This window comes from Heterocephalus glaber, unplaced genomic scaffold (genome assembly GCF_053883595.1).
Source record: "Heterocephalus glaber isolate CG9 unplaced genomic scaffold, H.glaber_assembly_v1.0 deba00001509, whole genome shotgun sequence".
In the NCBI taxonomy this organism is placed as follows: domain Eukaryota; kingdom Metazoa; phylum Chordata; class Mammalia; order Rodentia; family Bathyergidae; genus Heterocephalus; species Heterocephalus glaber.
The window spans coordinates 32,866,687-32,891,162 of NW_028258325.1; the positions used below are offsets into that span (position 1 = coordinate 32,866,687).

General features: G+C 40.8%; 1 protein-coding gene across 23 annotated transcripts in view; it reads left to right on the plus strand.

Moving 5' to 3' along the window:
* Positions 1-24,476, plus strand: part of N4bp2 (NEDD4 binding protein 2) — a 176,681-nt gene that overhangs the window by 63,669 nt on the left and 88,536 nt on the right. For 6 of the 23 annotated variants that reach the window (XM_087187491.1, XM_021262428.2, XM_021262429.2 and 3 more), the window contains exon 1: positions 17,427-17,555. The exons of 11 other annotated variants lie outside the window; for them this stretch is intronic. The gene's annotated coding sequence lies outside the window, so the exon portion shown is untranslated. Of the gene's footprint in view, positions 1-17,426; positions 17,556-17,923; positions 18,194-18,334; positions 18,354-24,476 lie in introns of those variants that run through there. 6 more of the 23 variants (XM_087187494.1, XM_021262427.2, XM_087187490.1 and 3 more) reach the window with 4 other exon arrangements.

A 24,476-nucleotide genomic window follows, 5' to 3' on the forward strand; every position in this document is an offset into this window, starting at 1 on the left:
AATCCAGTTTTTCCAACACCATTTATTAAAGAGGCTATCTTTCCTCCAGTGAGGATAGTTGGCTCCTTTTTCAAAGATGAGGTAGCTGAGTATGTCTGGAGTTGTTTCTGCATCTTCTAATGTATTCCACTGATCCTTGGGTCTGTTTCTTTGCCAGTACCATGCTGTTTTTATCACAGTGGCTTTGTAGTATAGTTTTAAGTTGGGGATTGTGATACCCCCTGTCATGTCTCTGTTGCTTGGGATTGCATTTGCTATTTTAGGTCTCTTCTGGTTCCAAATGAATTTTTGGATTGTTTTCTCTAGTTCTGTGAAATATTCTGTTGGGATTTCAATAGGGATTGCATTGAATCTGTATAGCAATTTTGGAAGTATGGCCATTTTCACTGTATTTGTTCTTCCTACCCAGGAACAGGGGATGTCTTTCCATTTTCTTACAACCTCTTCAATCTCTTTTTTTTTAGAGTGCTGTAGTTTTCACTGTAGAGGTCTTTTGCTTCCTTTGTTATATTGATTCCAAGACATATCATTTTTTTGGATGCTATTGTGAAAGGAATTGTTTCCCTGATTTCTCTCACAGTGAGTCTGTTATTTGTGTATAAGAAGGCTGTTGAATTTTGAGTGTTGACTTTGTATCCAGCTACTCTACTGAATCTGTCAATTAAGTCTAGAAGACTTTTGGTGGAGTTTTTTGGGTCTTCTATGTGGAGTATTATATCATCAGCAAATAATGACAGTTTAACTTCTTCCTTTCCTATCTTTATTCCTTTTATTTATTTATTTATTTTTGGTACTGGGGATTGAACTCTTGTCCTTACATTTTCAAGGCAGGCGGCGGAACCGCTGAGCTAAATTCCTGGCCCTTATTCCTTTTATTTCTTTCTCTTGTCTAATTGCTGTGGCTAATGTTTTCAGAACTATATTGACCAGGAGTGGTGATAGTGGGCATCCTTGTCTTGTTCCTGATTTTAGTGTGAAGATTTTTAGTTTTTGACCATTTAGTATGATGTTGGCTATTGGTTTTTCATAGATAGCCTTTATCAGGTTGAGATAAAGACCATCTATTCCAATTTTCTACAGGGTTTTTAAAAATTATGAATGGGTGTTGAATTTTGTGGCATGCTTTTTCTGCATCTATTGAGATGATCATATGGTTTTTGTCCTTGGCTCTGTTAATATAGTGTATTACATTTATTTTTTTTTGTTTTTTTTTTGTTTATTTTTTTGGTACCGGGGATGGAACTCGGGACCTTGCGCTTGCAAGGCAGGCGCCGGAACCACTGAGCTAAATCCCCGGCCCCCTGTATTACATTTATTGATTTACGTATGTTTAACCATCCTTGCATCTCTGTGATAAATCTGACTTGATCAGGGTTATGATCCTCTTGATGATCCTCTGTATTCTGTTTGCCAGTATCTTATTGAGGATTTTTGCATCTATGTTCATTTTCTGTAGTTTCTATGGGAAAGAACATGGGAGGCAGAGTAAACGAGTTTAGGATGGCTTAGTTTAAAGAATTTCAGTGGGCTCCAGGGGACAGGTGCTTCCCCTGCTTGTTAGGAACCTCCCCTGGGGTGATTAGGGCAGGAGAATAGTGGCCAGGAGTCCAGGAGCCCATGAAGGAGCTAGCTGTGCTCCCGGGGCAGTAGAGCCCTTTACTATATCCTTTGACTGGCTGATCCTGGGAGGGGCTCCCACGCAGGGTCCTCCAGGCCCCAATGTTGAAGCATCAGAAATGCACCGCTACTACGTCCCTTGATGATTAATGATGTTGAGCATCTCTTCTTGTACCTACTGATCATTTGGATATTTTCTAGGTAAAGTATCTGTTTGGATCCTTTGTGCATTTTAAAAATTGAATTGTGTTTTTATCATTGAGTTGCAAAAGTTCTTTATATATTATAGAAATAAGCCCCTTATTAGACAGAGCATTTGCAAAAAATTCTATGGATTGTCTTTTTACTTTCTTGATCATGTCCTTTGAGGCACAAAAGAAGAGTTTCACAAAGTGATCTAACTAGATTTACATTTTAGAAGGAATACACTGTTTGCAGCAGAGGTAACTGTATATGGTGAACAAGCCCCAAGAAGCAGAATCAGTTAGTAGGCAGTTGCAGTGATCCAAGAAAGAGATAATGATGGAGCAGAGCTTGTCAGTGGCACAGTTACAGAGAAAAATGGCATTTAGTAGGAGCTAGAGTTGCTGGGCCTTAAAAACTGATTGCTTATTGATGAGGAAGATGAGGGTTAGAATAGAGAAAGGAATCTTGAATGACATCCAGGTATCTTTGGGTTGGACAACTTCAGGACACATTGGAACTGTAATTAAAGAAATGCTGCAGACAGGTTTTCCTCATATAGTAGACCCTGTCTCAAAAGAAAAAATTCTAATTTGAAAACAAAGTCCAAATGGAACACAACTATGCTTAATTGTTTTTGATTGAGAGGAGACAAGAGATGATGTTTGTATGGAAGGAATTCATTGTTACAAAAATATTTTCCTGCTTTGAAAGTGTTATTGTGTAAATTATTGATATAGTTTAGGCAAATATTTGTTTTTGAGGTGCTGGGATTGAACCAAGGGACTTGTACATGCTAGGCAAGCATTCTACCATTGAACAGCTTTTCCAGCCTAGGCAAACATGGTTTAGATACCAGAAAGAGGATTTTCAGCAACATGTGTCACCTTTTAGAAATATCAGTATCACTAGTTATCAGAGCGATGCAAATTAAAAGCACAAAGAGACAACACCTTGCCTCCTTTAGAATGGCTAATATAAAAAAACCAAACATTCCCAGTGCTAGAGAGGATTCAGAGAAGAGAACCTTGGCAAACTCTTGGTGGGAATATAAATTATAAAATCAGTATAAAGCTAGGTGCAGTGGCCCATGCCCGTAATCCTAGCTACTTAGGAGGCTGAGGCAGTAGGATGGAAAATTTGAGGTCAACTTGGGCAATTTAGTGAGACACTGTTTTAAAATTAAATGTAAAAAGGGCTCGGGACATAGTTCTGTGGTTAGAATGACCCTGGATTCAATCTCTAGTACTACAAAACAAACAAATGAGCAAAAAAACAAACAGTATGGAAGGTCCTCAAAAAATTGTAAGTAGAACTACTATAATTGAACTTGTTGAGTAGAAGTTCCTTCAACATATTCAAATGAAGACTGGCTAAAAGGCATTTGGATATATGATTCTACATTTCCTTTTGGTTCTGTTTCTCTGCAGAATCCTGATTAATACAGAGAAGGAGCTTAAAAGTGTGAAAATTTTTTTTGCATTAAGGTGTGCATACCTACAGTTCTTTACCTCTGTTCACTAAGAGGGCCTAGGAGTAGTGACAGCCCATTTACAATGAAGAATGAAGGGCTGGCCCTGGGTGTGCTCTTTGCAAATTGGCAGTAATCCTTCCTTAATTATGAGCCCTGGAGAAAGTCATATTTTAAATTCCTAAACATCAGATAAAGCTAGAAGAAAAAAATAGCTGGGAGAATTTCTGCTAGAGTGTCTTTTTTCCTGCCCACTAGGCTAATTTGGGAACATGAGATGGTGAGAGGCAGTTTGAGGACAGGCCAGGGCATTGTAGAGAATTGGAAATAGATCTGTAGCAGACACAAACTTGCCGAACACCCAGAGAGTCTGGTAGGGTTGTAGTAACTTGGATTAAGCTGTCATGGTTCAGATTTTGAACCTCAGCTTTTCCAGCTCAGTAACACGGTCAAGTCAGTTAAAGAAATGATTTACACCAAGCCATTGATTCTCATATCATCCAATCTTTTGTGAGAATAATATATAAATCAGTACACTGATTTATTAATTTATAATGAGAAATGTAACCAGACACAGATTGCTTTTTTTTTTGGTACTAGGAATTGAACTGGGGACCTTGCGTTTGTGAGTCAGGTGCCAGAACCACTGAACTAAATCACCAGCCCTACAGATTGCTTTTTGTGTTTTTGTTTTTTGAAGGAAGCAAAATACAAGACTATGTATATTCCAGTGGTGTATGCTGGGGTCCTGAGGGAGGCCAATAAATTACATCTCTCTTCTCTGCCCGAATTGTGAATAAAGGATAAGCATAAAGGAAATGAGAGTTTAAATATCACCTTGAACTGGTAAGGACCTACTGGAAGATAGAGCTTCTGAGCATCAAACTGATGGTGTCACTGCAAATCCAGGATGACACACACTTGCCCACCCTTTCCTCAGGCAGCATGGGGCATTGTTATGGCTTTCATAAAGCCAGAGGTACTTTTGCCTTTCACATGAGCTCTTTCTTCCAATAAAATTTTTTTTTCTGTGTCCTGACATGGTGGTGCACATCTGTATCCTACCTGGCACTTGGGAGGCTGAGGCAGGAGCATCACCATAATTTCAAGACCAGCCTGGGCTATATACCAAATCAAGGCCATCCCGAACTACAGCGAGACCTTGCCTCAAAAAAATTCTTTTTAATTTTTTTTTTACATTAAGTTTATTGGTACATTTTAGGTATAAAATACAGTTACATTCATCACTGGGATCTTGTACCTTTACATGATGTATCTTGGTTCTTATTTTTTCCCCATTCCCCTGCCCTCCCTTCACTCCCTCCACTCTTCCCTATTTACAAAGACTTTGTTTCTATTTTTTTCTTTTTCTCCTATTTTTTCTTTTGCCTTCTTTCCTTTCCCCTACCCCTCCCACTTCCCCTACTCCTTTAGACCTTTTCTTCCTATTATACAATATCAATTATACATTTTAAAAAATTACAATATCAAGATTTAGAGGACATTACCACAGATTTTACAGAATTTAAAAGGATATAGAAAGCATATTACAAAAATCTGTTTTGAAATAAATTTGATAACTTCTATGAAGTACCTTGGAAGACAAATTAATGAAACTGACTCTGGAAGAAATATAAAATTTGAATAGCACCTACTAAAGAAAGTATATTTCTAGCTTGAAAACCTACCTATATGACAACAACAGGCTCATATACATTTTAACTAATAAATTATATCAAACATTTAAAGCAGAAAAAAGAAGGAACACGTCTTCCCTCATTTTAGGAAATCAACATTGTGCTAATACTAAAACTGGATAAAGATAATAGAAGAGAAAAGTATGAACATAAATAAAAACTTGTTTAATAAAACAAACTATTAGAAGTCCGATCTGGCAGTATGTAGTAAGTGGTTTTATTATAGGGATGGCAGTGTTGGTTCAGCATTGGAAGATCTACCCTCATAAGTCATCATTTTAACAAAAGAAAGGAAAAAGTCATATGATCCTATCAGTAGTTGCAGAAAAAGTACTGGACTAAATTCTACAGCTGTTCATGGTAAAAGCTATCAGGAGACTAGAAGTAGAACAGAACCTTCTCAACAGATAAAAGACATGTACTCCATACTTCCAGGAAAAACACCTTATATGAATGGAAAAGATACAATGCTTTCTCCCTAAGGTGGGGAACAATGGCAGATATGCCTACTCTTCATCTGTCCATTAAACTTTGAAACATAGGCAACCAAAATAGTCTGGCAATAAAAATAAACTAATAGCATAGGATTGGCAAGGTAGAATTAAAATCTTTATATGTAGATGAAATGATCATCTGCAGAGAAAATACTAAGAAATCTCTAGGAGCCCCTAGAATTTGTATTTGAATTTAACAAGATTAGAAAACACAAGGTATATATAAAAATTCAGATCTATGTATACTTGCTAAAAATGGAGAATTGGATATTGAAATTTAAAAGTTATGTAGGAGTAGAAAGGACCTGGAAAAAAAAAATAACAGTGTTGGGACTAATTTTAAGACTTCTTCTAAAGCTACAGTAATCAAGTCAGTGTTGGTGTAAGGAAAGACATATAGATCAATGCAACAAAACAGAGAATCTAGAAATAGAACCACACATATATTGTCCACTGAGTTTTGAAAGATTATTTAACATTAACATTTTATAGAACATAAACTCAAGAGCAGAGGAAAAGATAATGTTTTCAACAAATGGTACTAGAACACCTGGTATCCATATGTAAAAAATTAACCCCAACCCTTTATTTCCATACATAAAAATACCTTGAAAGGATCTATGAACCTAAATATGAAAGACTAAAACTATAAAACTTTAAGAAGAAATTATAAGGGAAAGTGTTTATGAATTTAGGGTAGGCAAGAATTTCCTAGGACACAAAAAACATGATGTATAAAAGAAAAAAAATTGATAAATGAGATTCCATCAAAATTTAGAACTTTAAATGCCATCATTAAGAAAATGAAAAGTAGCCGGGTGTGAAAGTGCACGTCTGTAATCCCAGCACTCGGGAGGCTGAGACAGGAAGATCGCTGTGAGTCTGAGGCCAGCCTAGGCTACACAGTAAGTTCAGGGACAGGCTGAATGACAAAAGGAGAGACCCTGCCTCAAAAAATAAAAAAAGAAAAGAAAAGTAGTCCTTTACCAGAACATATTTATAATACATATAACCTATGACCAGAATATATAAAGAACTCTTATAGCTCATTAATAGACAACCCAATTAAAAAGTAGACACAAGAAGATAAATACCCAGTACAGCACAAGGAAAGGTGTGCAACACTAGAATCAGAAGAAATACTAATCAGTACAATAACAAGATCATATAATGCACTCATTAGGGAGATTAAAGGTTTTAAAAGGACAAGTGTCAGCTTAGGTGTGAACCAGTTAGAACTTTCTAATACTGCTAATGTGAATGTAAAATGATAAAACCATTTTGGAAAACAATATAGAAATTTCTTGTATTACTGTTAAGAACGAACAGTTCTGTTCTTTTTACTTAAGAAAAATGAAAATACATGTTCACAATAGATTTGTACACACAGGTTGACTGTCCCTTATCTGAAAGTCTTGGGACCAGAAGTGTTTCAGATTTTCAAATCCACTTGATCCGCAAAGAGGATAGCTACTCCTGCTTTTTTTTGGGTTCCTGTCACATGGAGTATTGTTTTCCACCCTTTAACTTTCAGTCTATGAGTTTCTTTTTAAATTAAGTGTGTTTCTTTTTTTTTTTTTGGTACTGGAGATTGAACTTGGGTCCTTGCACTTGCGCAGCAAGTGGCAAAACCACTGAGCTAAATCCCTGGCCCTTAAGTATGTTTCTTGTATGCAGCATATTGTTGGATCTTGCTTCTTGACCCATTCTGCCAGTCTATTTCTTTTCATTGGTGAATTGAGACCATTAACATTTATAGTTATAACTGATACATAATTGACCTATCATTGTCATGACTTTTTCTTTTTGTTGGATTCTCCCCCTTTGCGTTTAATTTCTTGTCATGCCTGATGGATTCATTCTGCTGGGCTTCCTAGGGTTGTGATCCTTGTTGTCTTTTCCTAGGATATTGTCTAAAATTTTTTGGAGTCCTGGTTTGGTATTCATGAAGTTCCTAAGGTGCTCTTTGTCATGAAAGTATCTTATTTCTCCATCAATTTTGAAAGATAGTTTTGCAGGGTACATCAGTCTAGGTTGAAGGCTGTTTTCCTTCAGGGCTTGAAATACATCACTCCAAGCTCTTCTTGCCTTGAGGGTTTGCATTGAGAAGTCTGCTGTGATTTGTTTCTTTTCTCTAACTGCTTGTAGAATTTTGTTCTTCTGTTGGGTTTCTGGAATCTTAACAATTATATGCCTATGTGTAGATTTTTTTTGATCAAGGCTAGTTGGAGTTGTCCTATATGCCTCCCTTATCTGTATGTCAAGTTCTTTTCTCCTGCTTGGGAAGTTTTCTGCCATCACTTCTGTGAACAATTTTTTTTATGTCATCTGCACTCTCTCCTGTTTCTTCATTGACTCAATCAGTCTTATGTTATTCTTCTTTGCATCATCTAGCAGCTGCTGGATTGATTTCTCATAGTCCCTTACTATTTTAAAGAAATTTTTCTTTTCCTGGTCACTAATTGCAATCTTATCTTCTATATCTGAAACTCTGTCCTCACATCAGCTCATTGTGCTGTGTAAACTTTCAATGGAGTTTTTAATCTGAAAATCTGTTTGCATCTATTTTATGGATTCCATTTGTTTCCTATGTTGGGATTCCATCGTGTTCCTCAGCTCCTTTATTTTTTTATCTGTGTCCTCCCTAAATTTATTAAACATGTCTTGCACTATGGGCACAATCTCTGCTGGTGTCTGAGAAATTATTTCTGATTTCATTTTTCCAGATCCTCTTTTGTTGCCAGTTCAGGGAGTTGAGGTGGTTGAGTATCAGATTGTTCCATCTGGCTGCCCTTTGGGGTTGCCTTAGGTGATCTGGAAGTCTGGTTTTGAGGCTTGTTTACATGTCTTCTCATTTCAACAGATGCAGCCTGCTGTGCCTTTGTTGAGGCAACTTTTTGCTCACTGAGTGGTCTTCAATTCTCAGCAAGCCACAGAGCTGCCTTTTCTCTGCTGCTCATGAGTACATTAATTCCAGGGTTCAGAGAGGTGGCTTTTGGGATCTCTGAGCTGACCTGTTGTCTGGGTGGGCTTCTGGCTGGGATGATATCTAAGTGTACCCCTGGCTAGGGCCCCTATGTAGCTGTTGTTTGGGAGGGTCTTTGGCTGGGGGCTGTGCACCCCAGTTCCTGTTGTGTGAGAAAGCTTCTGGCTAGAGTCTCGTGCACTTACTGATGGTATTGGTGTAAACCTGTGGCTGTTGCTTGTGTGCCTGTGCAGCTCTTTTCCAGGCAGGCCCTTGGCTTGGGCCAGTGTGCCCCAGCCGGGAGCCTCAGCTGGGATCTGCTTGCAGCTGTGCTGCTCTGGTCCACACTGCTGCTCCCCGAACTAAGGTGGTCTGGTGTGCCTTTTTTGCAGATATTTTCTTCACTTTTCTGGTGGGCTTTAATTTTCATCAAAGGGCCCCAGAGAGGCCCTTTCTGTTTTTCACTTCTACTCTATCTTCTCAAGCTCAGAACAATATCTTTTATGATCCCTGCAACTCTGTGGTATGGATCCAGGTAATAGCTCGGCACAGCAGGGGGTGGGGGGGGAGTTCTGGCATCTGTGCGGCGCTCTGGAGTACAATGGCCCCCTTTTTGTTTAATTTTTAAAATTAAAATTAGTATTAAAAAATAAAATTGGTATTTTATGACTATATAGGTATAATAATCACAAATGTGTGTGTGACAGAGAGAGAGAGAGAGAGAGAGAGAGAGAGAGAGAGAGAGAGAGAGAGAGAGGAGGAGAAACAGAGGTGAAATAGGTTCCTGGGGTGGTACATCTCAAGTCTTAAGTTGCCCAGGCAGGCCTCAAACGCACAGTAATCCTCTTGCCTCAGCCTCCTGTGTGCTGGGATTACAGGTGTGCACCAACACGCCTGGCACAATACAGTCCAATTTTTAAAGAACACAAATGGATTTCATTTTCAAGAACTTTACATTTCATTTCAACAGCATTTACAGAAACCTACCATAATAGTTAGATTCTTTTGACTGAACTAACCAGAAAGAAATTCAAATTAGTTGAGGCCAAAAAGGAAAGCTTTATTCTAAAAATATACGAATTTTTGGAGAGGCCTCAGGAGTGCCGCCCACAGGAAAGAACAGCGCAAAGTTGTTGGGAGTCCGCTCCACACGCTCTTTCCCTCTACTCTTGCTTTGTCTGCTTCCTTCTTCCCGGAGAACAGCTTCCTCTGCTCCCCAGCCCTTACACACCACACTGCCGGCTCCTGCTCGAGTTAACCCAGACATACTCAGGAGCACAGAGAGAAGCTGAGTCTGAAGTCCGTTATTCTCAGTTAAGGGTTATTTCTTTATTTTTCATAGCAAATACATTTTTTTGGACTCAAAATCAGCACAGCTGGCCTCTGTAGATTCCACTAGGTGAAGATTGAAACTGCTCATAGAAAAAAAACAAAAGAAAAATTGCATCTTATGGAATATATATAGCCTTTTTTCCTCAGCATTAAACAATCCAGCATAACAATGAGTTGCATAGCATTTCCATGTTTTGGGTATTTTAAATAATCTAGGGATGATTTAAAGTACACAGAAGGAGTGCCAGAGTAATTGCAAATCCTGTGTTGTTCACTACAAGGGATTTGAATATCTGTAGATCTTGTGCTCATGGGAGTCCTGGAGCCCCTTGGATACCAAGGAATAAACACACAGTGAAACCCACCCCGCCCCACTTCTCTAACCGGCCATCCAGTTCGCCTTTTCCAGGACAGTCAATGGAGCAGTTTGTTCATCTATTTCCAGAGATTTTTAAAGTGTATATATGATAAAAATCTCTCTGGCGCCCCCCCCCCCCATTTTTTCTGCTGTAATGGCAACATATTCTTTTTCTTTTTTTTTGGTACGGGGGATTGAATTTAGGACCTTGTGCTTTTGAGGCAGGCGGTGGCACCACTGAGCAAAATCCCTGGCCCATAGCAACATATTCTTTTTTTTTTTTTTTCCTACTGAGACATAAAGCACTTGGAGAATGCCATCATTCTTTTATATCACAGGATCCTGTTGTTTTGGTGCAACAGACTGCACTTTAACCAGTTCTCTTTTTTTTTTTGAGACAAGGTCTCACCATGTCGTTCAGGCTGCCCTTGAGCTTGTGGCGATCCTCTTGCCTCAGCCTCAACCAGTTCTCTATTGATGAACATGTAGATATCCCCCCACCCTTTTTGTATTATAACTTTTTCTATTAAAAATGTGTTTTTTTTGTAGTGCTGGAGATTGAATCCAGAATCTTGCTCATGGTAGGCAAGTGCTCTACTGTGAGCTACACTTTCAGCCCCTTCTTTTGCTATTGCAGATAATGCTACAGTAGAAAAAAAGTTATTTTATAGTGTGCCTAGGGACAATTTCTATTACTTCTTCTGTGAGAACTCTTTTCTATGCTTTCTTTTGGATTCGTGGTTCTTTTCTTTATTGATTTCTAAGTGTTTTTATATTAGAGATATCAGCTCTTTATCTGATACAAATTACACTCCTTTTTTCTTGTTTATCATCTGTGTTTTGATTTCATTAGTTGTCTTTGTCTCAACTTTAAAATTTTCCAGGAAGGAAATTTGTCAAAGACACCTACTCTCGGTTAATTAACTGTGGCCAAGGAGGTAGAGTGATTTTTCAAAGAGTTCATCTCTAAAGAACAGAAGCGAGTATAACTAACGGGGAAATTGTGTGCTAGGAGAGTATCCTAAAGGGGTCTACTACATTTCAATGTGGAAGAAACATTTTCTAGTTATTGTGGCTATATCTCCTTGTGTGTGGGGGGACTCACTGTTACCATTGCCACGGTGTGAGAGAGGTCTATACGATTGCTGTGGGCATAGAGGAAGAAGTATACAGTATTCAGGGCCTTTGGGACAGTGTTATGGGTGGAAGGGTATTTGAGTTGGGTGGTAAAGACACAGTTGCTGGGAACCCCTGAAATGTTACCAGAAACCTCTTCAGTAGGCTCCAGTGTCTTGCCCAGTGTATGAAGAAACCTCCCCCCCGCCCAAACCCAAAAAGAACTAAGAGAGACAGAAAGTGGAATGCCAAGACGACCAATGCGGTACAACTGACAAAGGCACTGGCCAGTCCAAGACACTGATTTTTATTGGTAATCAACTGGGGTAAAGGTGAGCTACATGCAAGGATAGCACGACATGTTTTTTTTCCGTTGTTGTTGTTGTTTTTTTGTACCAGGGATCAACTTGGGACCTTGTGCTTGCAAGGTAGGCGGAGGCACCACTGAGCTAAATCCCCGGCAGCACAACATGTAAAGATGCATGGTCTGTGTGGTTTTGTGGAAGTTAAAGTAAGGAAGGTTTGTAAAAGATAAGACAAAGTATTCTCGAATTAGGAACAGAATAGAGAAAATATATGGTTGTAATTAGAATACTGTCCTTTTTTTTTTTGGTACCAGGGATCAAACTCTGGTCCTTCTGCTTACAAGGCAGGCAGAGGAACCACTGAGCTAAATCCCTCGCCCCCAAGAATACTGTCCTTTTAGTTAAGGTTTTAGTTGTGGGAATGGAATTTGGTTGCGAGTTACTCTGATACTGGTACATAGGCTTTCGCTGGCCTCACCTCTCAAAACAAGCCAATTGTGGGGTTAACTCTTCATAGCCTGCACTGCTTACAGCCTCCTTTGGGCATAATCGACATTGGGGTTCCCTGCACACAGGTAAGTGAAAGTGAATACCTAGGTGGGACAATGGCTCAATATCACTAGAAGTAGGATGTACTAGGAAGAGTCCAGTTGCCCCAAATGGAGGGGTGACTGACAAAAGGATGTCAGATGTCAATAGGCCCTGGGTTCAATTCCTAGCAGCAGCAGCAGCAACAACAGAGGCAATAACTATGCTTATAGGGTGTAAAATCTCCTCACTGCTACAAGATGTAAGGAAAATTATTTTTTAGTATGGTAATCAAACCCAAGGCCTTATCTATGCTGCCTGCTCCACCTCTGAGCTAGACTCCCAGCCACAATATGCAAATGTATAGTGCCAGAAAGGTGGAGCTATCAGTGTGCTTCCCGCCTGGTGATAGTTTCCTGTGAAGTTCCTCTGTAAGACACAATGAGCAAGGCTGTAGAAGGGAATTTCCTCAGGAATGAGGAAGGGATCTCAGGGCATTATCTAGATTTTTTTTTAAAAAAAAAAACTACTCTTCACCAATCCCATCTCCACCCTTTCACGTTTGGAGACTACCTCATGCCTGTCTGTTCACAAACAAAGAAATTGGGTAAACAAAGCCATGTTTCTCAAGAGCATTACTCGGAAGGCAGAGGTTTGAAGCCTGTTTCAGGTCTCTTTCTGCAGGAGCGGCAGGCATTAGAAGCATGGGGTGAGGGCTTTGGATTTTATCTTCAGAAACATAGACAAGTGCTTTTCTCCTAGAGTGTGATATAAGTATGTCCTGAGATACTCTCTACATATAAAAGATTTGTGGTAAAGAAAGTGAAAATATTTACTCTACCTCTGTATCTCACACTTAAAGTTTGTAAGTACACTGATATCATAAAAGCTCTGATTATTTAAAGGAAAAGCACAGAGTAATAAGAGTTTATAAGAAATGTGCAACTTAGATGTATAACTGGAATGCCAACATTTTTCACTTTTTTTTTTTTGTATTTTGAGACAAGATCTTACTATACAGTTCAGGCTGCCCTTGAACTTGCAGCAATCCTCCTGCCTTTGCCTCTTGAGACTGGGATTATAGGTGTGCACCACCATACCTGGGGCACATGTATTCATTATTTTAAGTAGCTAATTAAGGTAAATATTTTGAATACCACTTGAGTGAAGAGAAAATTGAGTCCTAGAGACCTTAAGTAATTTTTCCAAGGCCACAGAACTGGCAGCACCTGTTGAGTGTGACAAAGTAATCTTGCAGGAAGATAAATTCACTGAAACTTAACTTTCTTTAGATAGCAATATGATCTACTATTCAGTTTCCATCAAATTGAAAATTTAAAAAAACAGAAGTTCCAGTATATGCTGGCCCTCTTTTCTTTTATTTTCTTGTTTTTTGAGACAGGGTCTTGCTCTATAGACCAGGCTGGCCTCAAACTTGAAGCAATTCTCCTGTTTCAGCCTCGGAGTGCTAGGATTACAGATGTGCACCACCACATCTGGCCACTACTTTTTTGTAGAAAAATTCTTTCAACAATTCTATGCTGGCTAGGCATGGTGACACATGCCTGTAATCCCAGCACTTGGGAGGTGAAGCAGGATTGTTAGGAGTTCGGGACCAGCCTGGACTACATAGTGAGTTCAAGACCAGCCTAAACTATATAGTGAGACCCTGTCTTAAAACAAAACCAAACAAAGCAAACAACAACAAAAGACAATGCTATGCATTGCTATGCTATGCAGGTGTTTAGTTATTTGAAGCATTGGGTTGTTTTATGTGTCTGAATATTTCTTATGAATCAGACCATTTTCTCTTGAAACAATCTATAAGTTAGATAACAATATCACTACACATATTTCTTCTTCCACCTTTCATTTTTTTCATCTTTCATTTCTGTATGAGTTTTTCAGGGATTGAACTCAGGACCTTGGGCTTTCAAGGCAGGCACGGTGGCACTGAACTAAATTCCTGGCCCCAGGAACTTATTTTTCTGGTACTGGGGATTGAACTCAGGGCCTTGAGCTTTCCAGGCAGACACCATGCCGCTGAGCTACTATTTCAAACTTTTATACCAGGCCCCTATTTCAAACTTTTAAACTTAATATTCTAAGGGATTTATGAGCAAATTTTAAATATATTTTAATAAGCAGCTCGGCAGAGGCTATTTAAACTTCTGTAAACATTTAAATGACACAGTAGAAGAGTGTACAAACTTTTTCAGAATTAGCATCATGGTGGAATCAAAGGTTAGGAAAAAATAAACAAGAAAACAAAATCAAATTCAAACAATTCTGAAAAAACTTAAGACCTCAATGGTCATTCATGACCTCTAGTTTCCATTTTCTGTTAATAAGCTACCCCCATACATTGACAGGTAGAATTATTTATCTTTGAACTCATAAGAAATGGTGCCTTGTCTTACATATTGTGACTCATAAGTAAAATGAAACAATCAAAAAACCAAAAAACAAAACAAAAATTCTAAGCTGAGTTTAAGTGGGAATGAATATCAGCTATTACAGAGAGGGAAAATCCTGAGACAGGGTCTCTTAGTAATGGTCATGTTTTCATTCCACAAACATCCATAGACTGTTTATTCTGTACAAGGCTCCGAGTTTGGCAATAAGGAATATAAGGCTAAATGGGAAATAACCTTTCTTTAAATAACTGATGATCTAGTAAAGGAGATTATAAAGACATAAATACTTGTAATTATGATTAAGCAAAAGACCGCGAGTTAAAATCAAAGCACAAAGGTGGCACAGATTATTTTTGATTGGAAGGAAATCATACTTGTTTGAAATAAACATAAACAAGCAGGTTTAGTAACTTTTTTTTTGTACCGGGGATCAAACTCAGGACCTTGCGCTTGTGAGTCAGGCACTGTGCCACTGAGCTAAATCCCCAGGCAAAGAAGGTTTAGAATTTAGCTTTTAAGTAGACGAAAGGAGGCTTTGACAAATGTAAAAGGGTTATTCATTATTTTATTTACAAAATAATTTTATTTACAAAAATGAAGACGTTTTCCAAAATATAAACTTTATTATTTCTTTAAAGGCTAGCCCTTCCTTTAAAATACCAGTACCAGGGCCAGGGATTTAGCTCAGTGGTTCCGCTGCCTGCCTTGCAAGCGCAAGGACCCAAGTTCGATCCCTGGTACCAAAAAAACCCAGTACCAATTCACTTCATTTAAAGTGCTAGCTAGTGGGCATTCTGCCATTCCTTATAGTCACCTAGAATTTTAGAGAATTCAATGTTGTTACAGAATTCATTACAACCAATTGTAATAAAACCAACTAGGAAGATTAGAGTGGAGTGTGAGCAGGAGTAAGAGCCACATCAAGACAGTCAATAAAGTTTCTTTAATTTTTTTTTTTTGCAATTACAAGATACACGCTCTAGAAGGACAATGAGCAGGATAAACAATCTACTTATTCCATGTACTAACCTAACGCTGTCTCACTCTTTGAAAGATGTGTTGTACTTTTCCTATTGGCTTAGAGATGGAACCAATAGGCAAGGAGGAAAGCTTTATAACTACTCACAAAGGAAGACTGGCATGGTAAATTTTGAGTAAAGACTGCTTTGTTCTTCATCTGATTCTGACTTTCAAAACTTTATGGTATTGATGTCTTTTCTTTTATTGACATAGTAAGCAATTAAAAAAAAATTTAGCCTGGGTGTTGCCTTTGTGCCTTGAAATATAATCTCCAATGTAAGAACATTGTATTTCTTACCGTTCAGACTCAAGATGTGATAAATTCTTAACAAATGTTCAAAGGAAAATCAATAATTTAAATACAAGTTTTTATTATCATGTTGAACATATTTCATATGAACAAAATTAATATTAACTTGCTAGACTTGTTTGAGGTTTATAATTACTGGGGTTCTTTCACTTCAAAAATGTCATATCATTACAGTTATTAGTCTTTTTAAATGGCTGTTTAGAGGCAGAGTTAATGGTAGGTTCTCAGCAACTGCTATTTATATCTTGAGATTCTAGGTTATACTTTTTTGTTTTTGACATTTAATAAAAGCATTAATAAAGATGTTTGTAGTCATTTCTTAACATTGGAACTCAAGAGATCTCTAAAAAGACAAAAAAGTATTTTTTTCCTTGTAGTTTTCATCAGAAAATTTACCATCCGGAGGTCTCTGGTTACATCTTACTGGTTTCTAGAAAAACCATGAGAATGTTCTGTGTGTGAATGTTCCAATTAGATCTACACTTGCACTTTCTCCAAATTTACGTTTTGTTTAAAGCAACTGCCACAATGTATCTCTCTGATGTAAAGGAATGTTGTGTTACGAGAGTATTTCATTTCTCTGTTCTGCGAAAAAATAGTGAAAATGGAATACGTAGTAAATGCAAAGACAGTACAGAGGAAGGAAACAACAGACAGGCAAAACCACCCCACCACTCTCAATCGTAAAGCTAGGGTGAAATTTTTCTCACTCCGAAAACACTGAACATTTCATGTCAGAACACGGAAAGCAGAGTTTAGGGGGAAAAAATGGAGCATGCTTGGGGAACAGGCTAACAGCAGCTAACACCGATCACCAGAGCACACGGTTGCCTCTCCTGGGCGCCCGCAAACTCGCGCTCCCCGGCTTGCAGAGGCCGCTTCGCGGTCCACGTGCGAGTGCGTGCGCCTTTGTGCTTCCGCCCACGAGTTCAGCCCGCGCGTGGCGACCGGGAGGCCTCGCTCCGTGGCGCTGCGCTCTGGCTCCCTTTGTCTCCCAGCCTGGCGCGCTATCCCCCGCAACTTGCCGAGGGACCCCTCCCCTGTCCCGCCCTGTCCCCTAGCCCGGCCAGCGCGACCTCCCGCTTTGTTTTTCGTGCTTGGGAGAGGGACTGACCAGGGCTCAGAACTGCTGCGGTTCACCGAGCCGCTTATTTCGGTACAAATTCCGGGCTCCGTGTCGCCACATTTCGCAGGGCGAAACGACTCCCGCTTTCCCCGAGAACGGCCACACTGAGAGGAGCTCACGCCTCCCCTCGTCCCGCCGGGCCGGAGCGGGGGCCGCGCCACAGACTTCCGGGCGAGCCCTCACGAGTGCAGGGTCGATCGCTGCGGAACCCGGCGTGCCGGAGCTCGCTGTCCTGAGGGAGCGGGAAAGTGGAGGCGCCCGCGGGCTCGGGGCAGGCCGGGCGCCCTGGACAGTGCGGGACACGTGGGCCAGAGATCGTGGCGCGGAGGGGGCGGCGAGCCACCTGGCGACCATTGCCTGGTCCCGAGACCCCTCCCCACCCGGCCGCCCACCCGCCATCTCGCGGCTGGTCCTGCGAGGCTGCTCTTCCCCGGCCAGACGGAGAGCGGCAGTGTCTCTCCGCTGGCGCGCTCGCCGCGAGTCCCCCCCCCCCCCCCCGCGGCCGCAGCTGCCCGCTGACCCAGCCGCAACGGATAGAGCGCAGTGGCGGCGGCGGGAAAGGGTTGCGGTCCCACTTTGCCCCGGTCCGGACGCCCTCCGCCCGCTGCGGGAGCAGGTAAAGGCGGCGGGTGGGAAGTAGGCGGCCGGCTCGGATTGAGGGCCGGGAGGGAAGAGGTCCCGGGGCGCCGAGCCGAAGCGGAGGCCCTGAGGTAGCGGCGGGGGTTGCTGCGGCCGAACGTACAGCTCCGAGCTCGGGGACCGGCGCGGGGTGTCCGGCCCCCGGGCCTGGCCGCCGGACGGACGGGAAGTGAGGCGTCGGCGGAAGGCGGGCCCTGGCGCTGCGCCCGAGGCCGGCGAAGGCTCTTCGGCCTCGCCGCGCCTGGCGGGCCTCCAGGCCCCGGGCACACCCCTCTGCTCCCCGGGCTGCCCCCGCTCCGCCCGCACTTGCTCTTGCGGTGCCCACGGTGTTTCCCGGGCAAACCCTTCTGGGAACTTGAGGCCACCTTTCCGAGCACGGAGTCCTAGCGGAGCTGCTTATTTACTCACTTCTCAACACCTAAACACGGCAACTCCTCCGCATCCTCGGATCTGGGGTACCGCGAGGACACGGTTCCCTCCCTGTGCACAGTTGTGCGTCCTGATCCTCGTCCACTCCCCATCCCCATCTACAACTTTGAGCCTGCCGGGCGGGACCGTCCTGGAGCCCTTCGGGCTTGGGACCTTCTCTCCGCGTGGAAATCCGGCAGCGATAGAGTGAGTCATCTCACCCGGGGGTAGTTTCTCAAGAGGTTTTGGTTACTTCTGTATTTTAAAGCCCCCCCCCCCCCCCGAGGAATTAAAAAGAAAATGTAGCTTCCAGATCGCGGTCAGGATTGGCTTTAAAGCATCTTCCTTTGGGCAACGGCCTTGAGAGGTAGGATCTGATATTTGTGGCCCGGACAGGTTTGTGCACATTCTCGCCTTGCAGCGGTTGTAATGTCTCCATAGCACAGTTCTGACTTGAAGGCAGGATTGGCTGGTTTTTCTACTCGACTTTTTTAAGCCAATCGAGGAGCGCGGCTTGCCTGGAGACTGGTTAACTCAGAAAAGGTGGGGATTGGTTGAACACCAAGAAGACTATCCTGGAGGCGAACCTGGCGTTTTAGAAAACAGGGCTTGGCGGGGGGAGAAATCAGTGATTGGTAGTTGCCTTTCCTCTCCCACTTAAAAAAAACAAGCCTTTTTTGTTGTTTGTTTTTTGAATGTTTGTTTTTTGAGACAAGTTCTCACAGTGTAGCCCAGGCTGGCCTTGAACTCTCAATGATCCTCCTATCTCAGCCTCTTGAGTGTTTTATACAGTTTTTATTTCTAGTGTTTTCTGTTCAGCCACTTCTCTTTTGAAACCAGCTTTAATGCTCATTCTTTAGTTTTTGAGGAAATAACTTGTACAATTTTTTTTTTTGTACAGGGGATCAAACTCGAGACCTTGCACTAGCGAGGCAGGCACGAGGCAGGCGGCGGAACCGAGCTAAATCCCTGGCCCTTGTACACATTTTAAGAAATGTAAATAGACAATTTGCATTTTGCTAAATGTGGTTCAGTTTTCTTACACGTTAATTTTTAGTTCCTGTGACAGGGCCCTTTAAGTTGCTATGTGGAATGCGGGTGTGGAGGAGATGGTGGGAAGAGCAGGAAAGAGTTGGCTGCTCTCTCTCCAATTTCGTTAATGAAAAAAATATCAACCTATCAAAACAACTATCCCTACAATTCAGCCTGCAGTATCTATGAGTGTCAGTCAGTTTGTGCACCCATTGACTGTTGTTGCTTTGAAAGGGAGGGAATGAGAGTCCTGAACTTCATAGAAAAAAATAGGTTTAGATTGTGGTAAAGGCGTAATTCTTCTGTCATTAAAGACACAGTATCTTATACACTGTAGGTGTATTTTTTTTTTTTTAAAACAGTCTCATTTTGTAGTTTAAGGTGGCCTTGAATTCACTCTGTAGACCAGGCTGGCCTCAAACTTTCGGAGATCCTCCTGGCCCAGCCTCGTAAGTGCTGGGATTACGGGTGTGTGTCATCATGCCTGGCCTATAGGTGTATTTTTTTTTTTTTGTACCGGGGATTGAATTTGGGTCCTTGCGCTTTCCCGGCATGTGGTGGAACCACTGAGCTAAATCCCCGGCCCCCCATAGGTGTATTTTTAAACGCTAATTATTTTCTTTTGAAACCTCCCTTTCATGGTTATGCGTATCTTTTGATATGCAAAATGTTACTATTAGTCAGCTGTGATTTTTTTTTTTTTCTTTTGATACCAGGGTTTGGACTCAGGTCCTTGTGCTTGCGCAGCAGGCAGCGAAACCACTGAGCTAAATCCCCGGCCCTAGTCAGCTGTGATTTTTAAGAAAATCTGTTTGGAGTAGCAATCATTGACTTGGTATTTTAGGAAAGGGAGTGAACATTTTTTTGCTTATCTTTTTTTGGGGAGAGGGAGTGAACATTTTTTGATACCTACTATACTGGCAGTGAATAAGTCATATATCATCTTCATTGCCCCTGTCTTGATAGCAATAAATACAGTGGTGAATGGTGTGTGTGTGTGTGTGTTTGTGTGTGTTTTAAGCACTCTATATGTACCATTGTATTTGAGTCTCACAACTGTTCTTAGTACTGTTTTGCAAATAAGGAAACAGAAGGGCCGGAGATTTAGCTCAGTGATGCCATTGCCTACCTCATAAGCACAAGGTCCCGAGTTTCATCCCTGGTACAAAACACACACACACACACGCAAAGAAATGAGACAGAGACTAAGAAATATTTACAAGGTTGCTTTAAGTCACCCAATAGTGTGTGTGTGTGTGTGTGTGTGTATGTGTGTATATATATATATATATATATATATATATATATATATATATAAAAACAAAGGCAAAATGAAGAGAAACCTAGATCTTTATGATCCAAATCCTCACTTCTTTTTTTGGTACGGGAAATCAAACTCAGGACGTAGGGTCACTGAGCTAAATTTCCGGCCCCAAATCCTCACTTTTTTTTTTTTTGGTACCGTGGATTGAACTTTGGTCCTTGCGCTTGCAGGGCAGGCAACGGAACCACTGAGCTAAATCCCTGGCCCGCTTCACTCTTAACATTATTTTTGTGGCCTTCTGAAACTAACCTTTTTTTTTTTTATAGCAAAACATTTATTGGTACATTTTAGGCATACATAATGATAATACTCATTGTAGGGAATTTGCACCTGTACATGATATCTCCAGCCCTTTTTTCCCATTCCTCCTTCCTTCAAGACCCCTTCCCTCCCTATGTACAAAAGCTTTGTTTCCATTTTTTTCTATTTTCTTTTTTTTCTTGTCCCTTCCTTCCTTTCCCCTTCCCTTTTCCCTTGTTCCCCTTCCCATCTGAACACTTTCTTCCCATTTCCCAATGTCTGTTATACATTTTAGTCCTTATTTCCACTTTTGGTTTCTCACACCAGAGAAACAATGTGGTATTGAAACGTGTCCAATTTATTTCACTTAAAGAGTATGGTCTCAAGATGCATCCATTTAGCTAGAAATGACTCGAGCTCATTTTTCTTCATGGCAGAGTAGTACTCCATTATATAAAAAAAAACCCCATATCTTTATCCATTCATTGGTTGATGGGCATTTGGGCTGTTTCCAAGATTTAGCTATTACAAACTGTGCTGCTATAAACATGGGTGCACTTATATTGCTGTGGTAATGAGTCTTAATTCTTTTTTTTTTTTTTTTTTGGTACTGAGGATCAAACTCAGGACCTTGTGCTTGCAAGGCAGGTGGTGGAACCACTGAGCTAAATCCCCAGTCTGAGTCTTAATTCTTTTGGGAAGATGCCTAGCTGGGGAATAGCTGGGTCAAATGGGACCTCTAATCCTAGTTTTTTGAGGTATTTCCATACTGATTTCTACAGTGGTTGCACCAGTCCGCATTCCCACCAACAGTGAAGAGTTCCTTTTTCCCCACAGCCTTACCAGCATTTGTTGTTGGTTGATTTCTTTTATTTTTTTGGTACCGGGGATCGAACTTGGGTCCTGGCGCTGTTGAGGCAGGCAGCGGAACCACTGAGCTAAATCCCCGGCCCTATTGGTTGATTTCTTGATGGCAGCCATTCTTTCTGGAGTGAGGTGGAATCTCAGCATTGTTTTCATTTGCATTTCTTGAATGACCAGTGATGTTGAACATTTTTTCATATATTTCTTTGCTCTTTCTACTTCTTCATCTGAGAAGTGTCTTTTCATTTCAGATGCCCATTTTTGGATTGAGTCCTTAAATTTGGAGGGTCTGATTTTTTTGAGTTCTTTATATATTGTAGATATTAGTCCTTTGTTGAATAGCTGGTAGAAATTTTTTCCCATGCTGTGGGTTGTCTCTTCACTCTGTTGGTGGTTTCTCTTGCTGTGAAAAAGCTTTTTGATAAAGTGAGAGAGTTAGGGATTTAGCTCAGTGGTGCCACCGCCTGCCTCACAAAGGCAAGGTCCTGAGTTCGATCCCTGGTACCAAAAAAAAAAAAGATGAAGTCCCAGTTGTTGATTCTTTGTAGTATTTTCTGTGTGGTCTGGGTTTTGTTCATGAAGTCTTTGCCTACTCCTCTGTCCTCAAGCATTCTTCCTATTCTCTCTTCCAGCAGATTTAGTGTGAAACTAACCTTTGATATCCAGTAATTAACTACATTTTCAACAACTCATTCAACCCACCAACTGCAAGATGTACTGTCATTTTATATACCACTGCAAAAAAAAAAAAAAATCCCCATAAAACTCCAACTAAGTTGTGATGTGTTTTTGATTCTGGGATGGACCCTAACTACAGAAATGTAAAACTGTGTCCTAAAATTGACCAAATAAGATATATTAGTTTGTCACCTAAGCATTTTCCCTTCCATATTACCAGTAATTCATTTTGCTTATATAAAACTGTATATGTTTTGACATTCTGAATTTTGGTTTATTGAATTTGTAAGTATTTTCTTACTAAAATCTTTTTTTTTTTTTTTAGTACTGGGAATCCAACTCAGGACCTTACACTTGCGAGGCAGGCAGCGGCACCACTGAGCTAAATCCCCGGCCCACAAGTCTTGTTATGTAGTTCAGACTAGCTTTGAACTCACTATGTAGCCCAGCCTAGCCTTGAACTCATAGCAATCCTCCTGCCTCAGCCTCCTGAGTGCTGGGATTTCAGGTGTGCACCACCATGCCCAGCCTAATGTCTTAAAATATGAATACATGGTAGGTTGTTGGGCTGTTGGATGGTAGGCTTTACAAGGCTTAAGAAGCATTTTACCTTCTTAGCATAGCTTGAATCTCAGCATTGTCTCCCAGAGATTATTAATACATCTAGATAAGTCAATTCTGTCTGAACTCACATAACGAAAAATTAAAAGAACATTTCATTAATTTCTACAAGTGATTAAATTGGCTAAGTCACCTAGATTTTTATGGCTACTAGTTGATGGAATTAGTAGATCAAACAATAGGATCAATTCTCCATGTCTTTTTGTTTTGTTTTATAGCACATTTAATAATTTGTTTGCTATTAATTAGTTTGGGTGACTAACATGAGTAATACTTAATTCTTTTGTTCCAAAGCAGAACAGATTTAAATCCTTGTCTTTTTGAATTTATTATATTTCCTGTTTAGAGTGTCTTCACTACTCTCTTACCCTCTTCTCCCTGAACTCTATGCTAACCTACAACTTCAGGTTGTATTTGTTGTAGGTAGGTAGGTGGTATTTGTTGTAAAGTCTTCCTTCCTGTGCATTAATCTGATCAATGTATCGAGCCAACTCCCTCATTAAGTGAGCTTCTTGAAAGTTGATACTGAATCTTATTCACCCGTTTTTTGATCTAGCACCATTTATATCGCTCCACAGGTATGTAGATACAAATAAGTGTTGGCAGGAATACTTTACTTTAAGAAACTTTAAGAATGTTTTCCCCTCAGTTGTACCTAAAGGCTCTTTTCTGATAGCTGGATTTTCATAGCTTCATGACATGTTCATTTGGTACCTGTTACTCAGTATATCCAAACTTTAGTCATTATTGACCTTCCCTTCCCCAAACTTAAAAGAATAAGACAGACTGCCTCTTTTCTTCTCATCTGTGGAGAATGATTAAATTAGTGCATGTCTGGTAAGAATTCAGTAAATAGTGCTACAAATAATGACTTGAAAGAAACATGGGCTATTCCTTACATTCTCCTTTTTTTTTGTTTTCCACATTCTAGTTGATCATTGAGCCCTATTGAATTCCTTCTCTCTAATGATCTCTTGAATCTGTTTTTCTTTTTGTGGTGATTGGAATTGAACCCAGGGCCTTGAACATGGTAGGCAAATGCTCTACCACTGAGCTACACTTCTAGCTGTGGTTTTTTTTTTTTTGGTATGGGGGTTGAACTCGGGACCTTGAGCTTGCACTGGGACTGGTGGAACCACTGAGCTAAATCCCCAGCCCACTCCCAGCTGTTTTGAGACAATGTCTTACTAAGTTGCCAGGTTGGCCTTGAACTTGTGATCCTTTTGCCTCAGCCTCCCAAGTATCTGGGATGACAAGTGTGCACCCTCATGGTCAGTTAATCTATTCCATTTCTTTATTCCTACCGCTACCACCCTACCCCATTGGTCAGTATCACCTGTCACCTTGATTGCTGCAGTCACCTCCTAACTGATTATCTTTGCTTCCAGTTTTCTTTTCCAATCCTTTTTTTCCCCAACTGTAGCTTGAGTGATTTCTCTAACACATTTGAGCATGCAGCTCCTCCGCTTAAAACCTTTTTGTGTGTGTTTTCATTGCCTTCAGGATGATGTTTGTTTTGTTTTTTGTTTTTTTTGGTACCAGAGTTTGAACTCCGGTCCTTGGGCTTGCAAGGCAGGTGGTGGAACCACTGAGCTAAATCCCCGGCCCCAGGATGATGTTTGAACTTGACGACTTTCAAGACCTTCATAATTTGGCTTCTAGTTAGCTTCTTTGCCTCCTGTCCTTTATCCCTCTGTCTTCTGTGCCCTGATCCTCATCAGTTACTTGCTC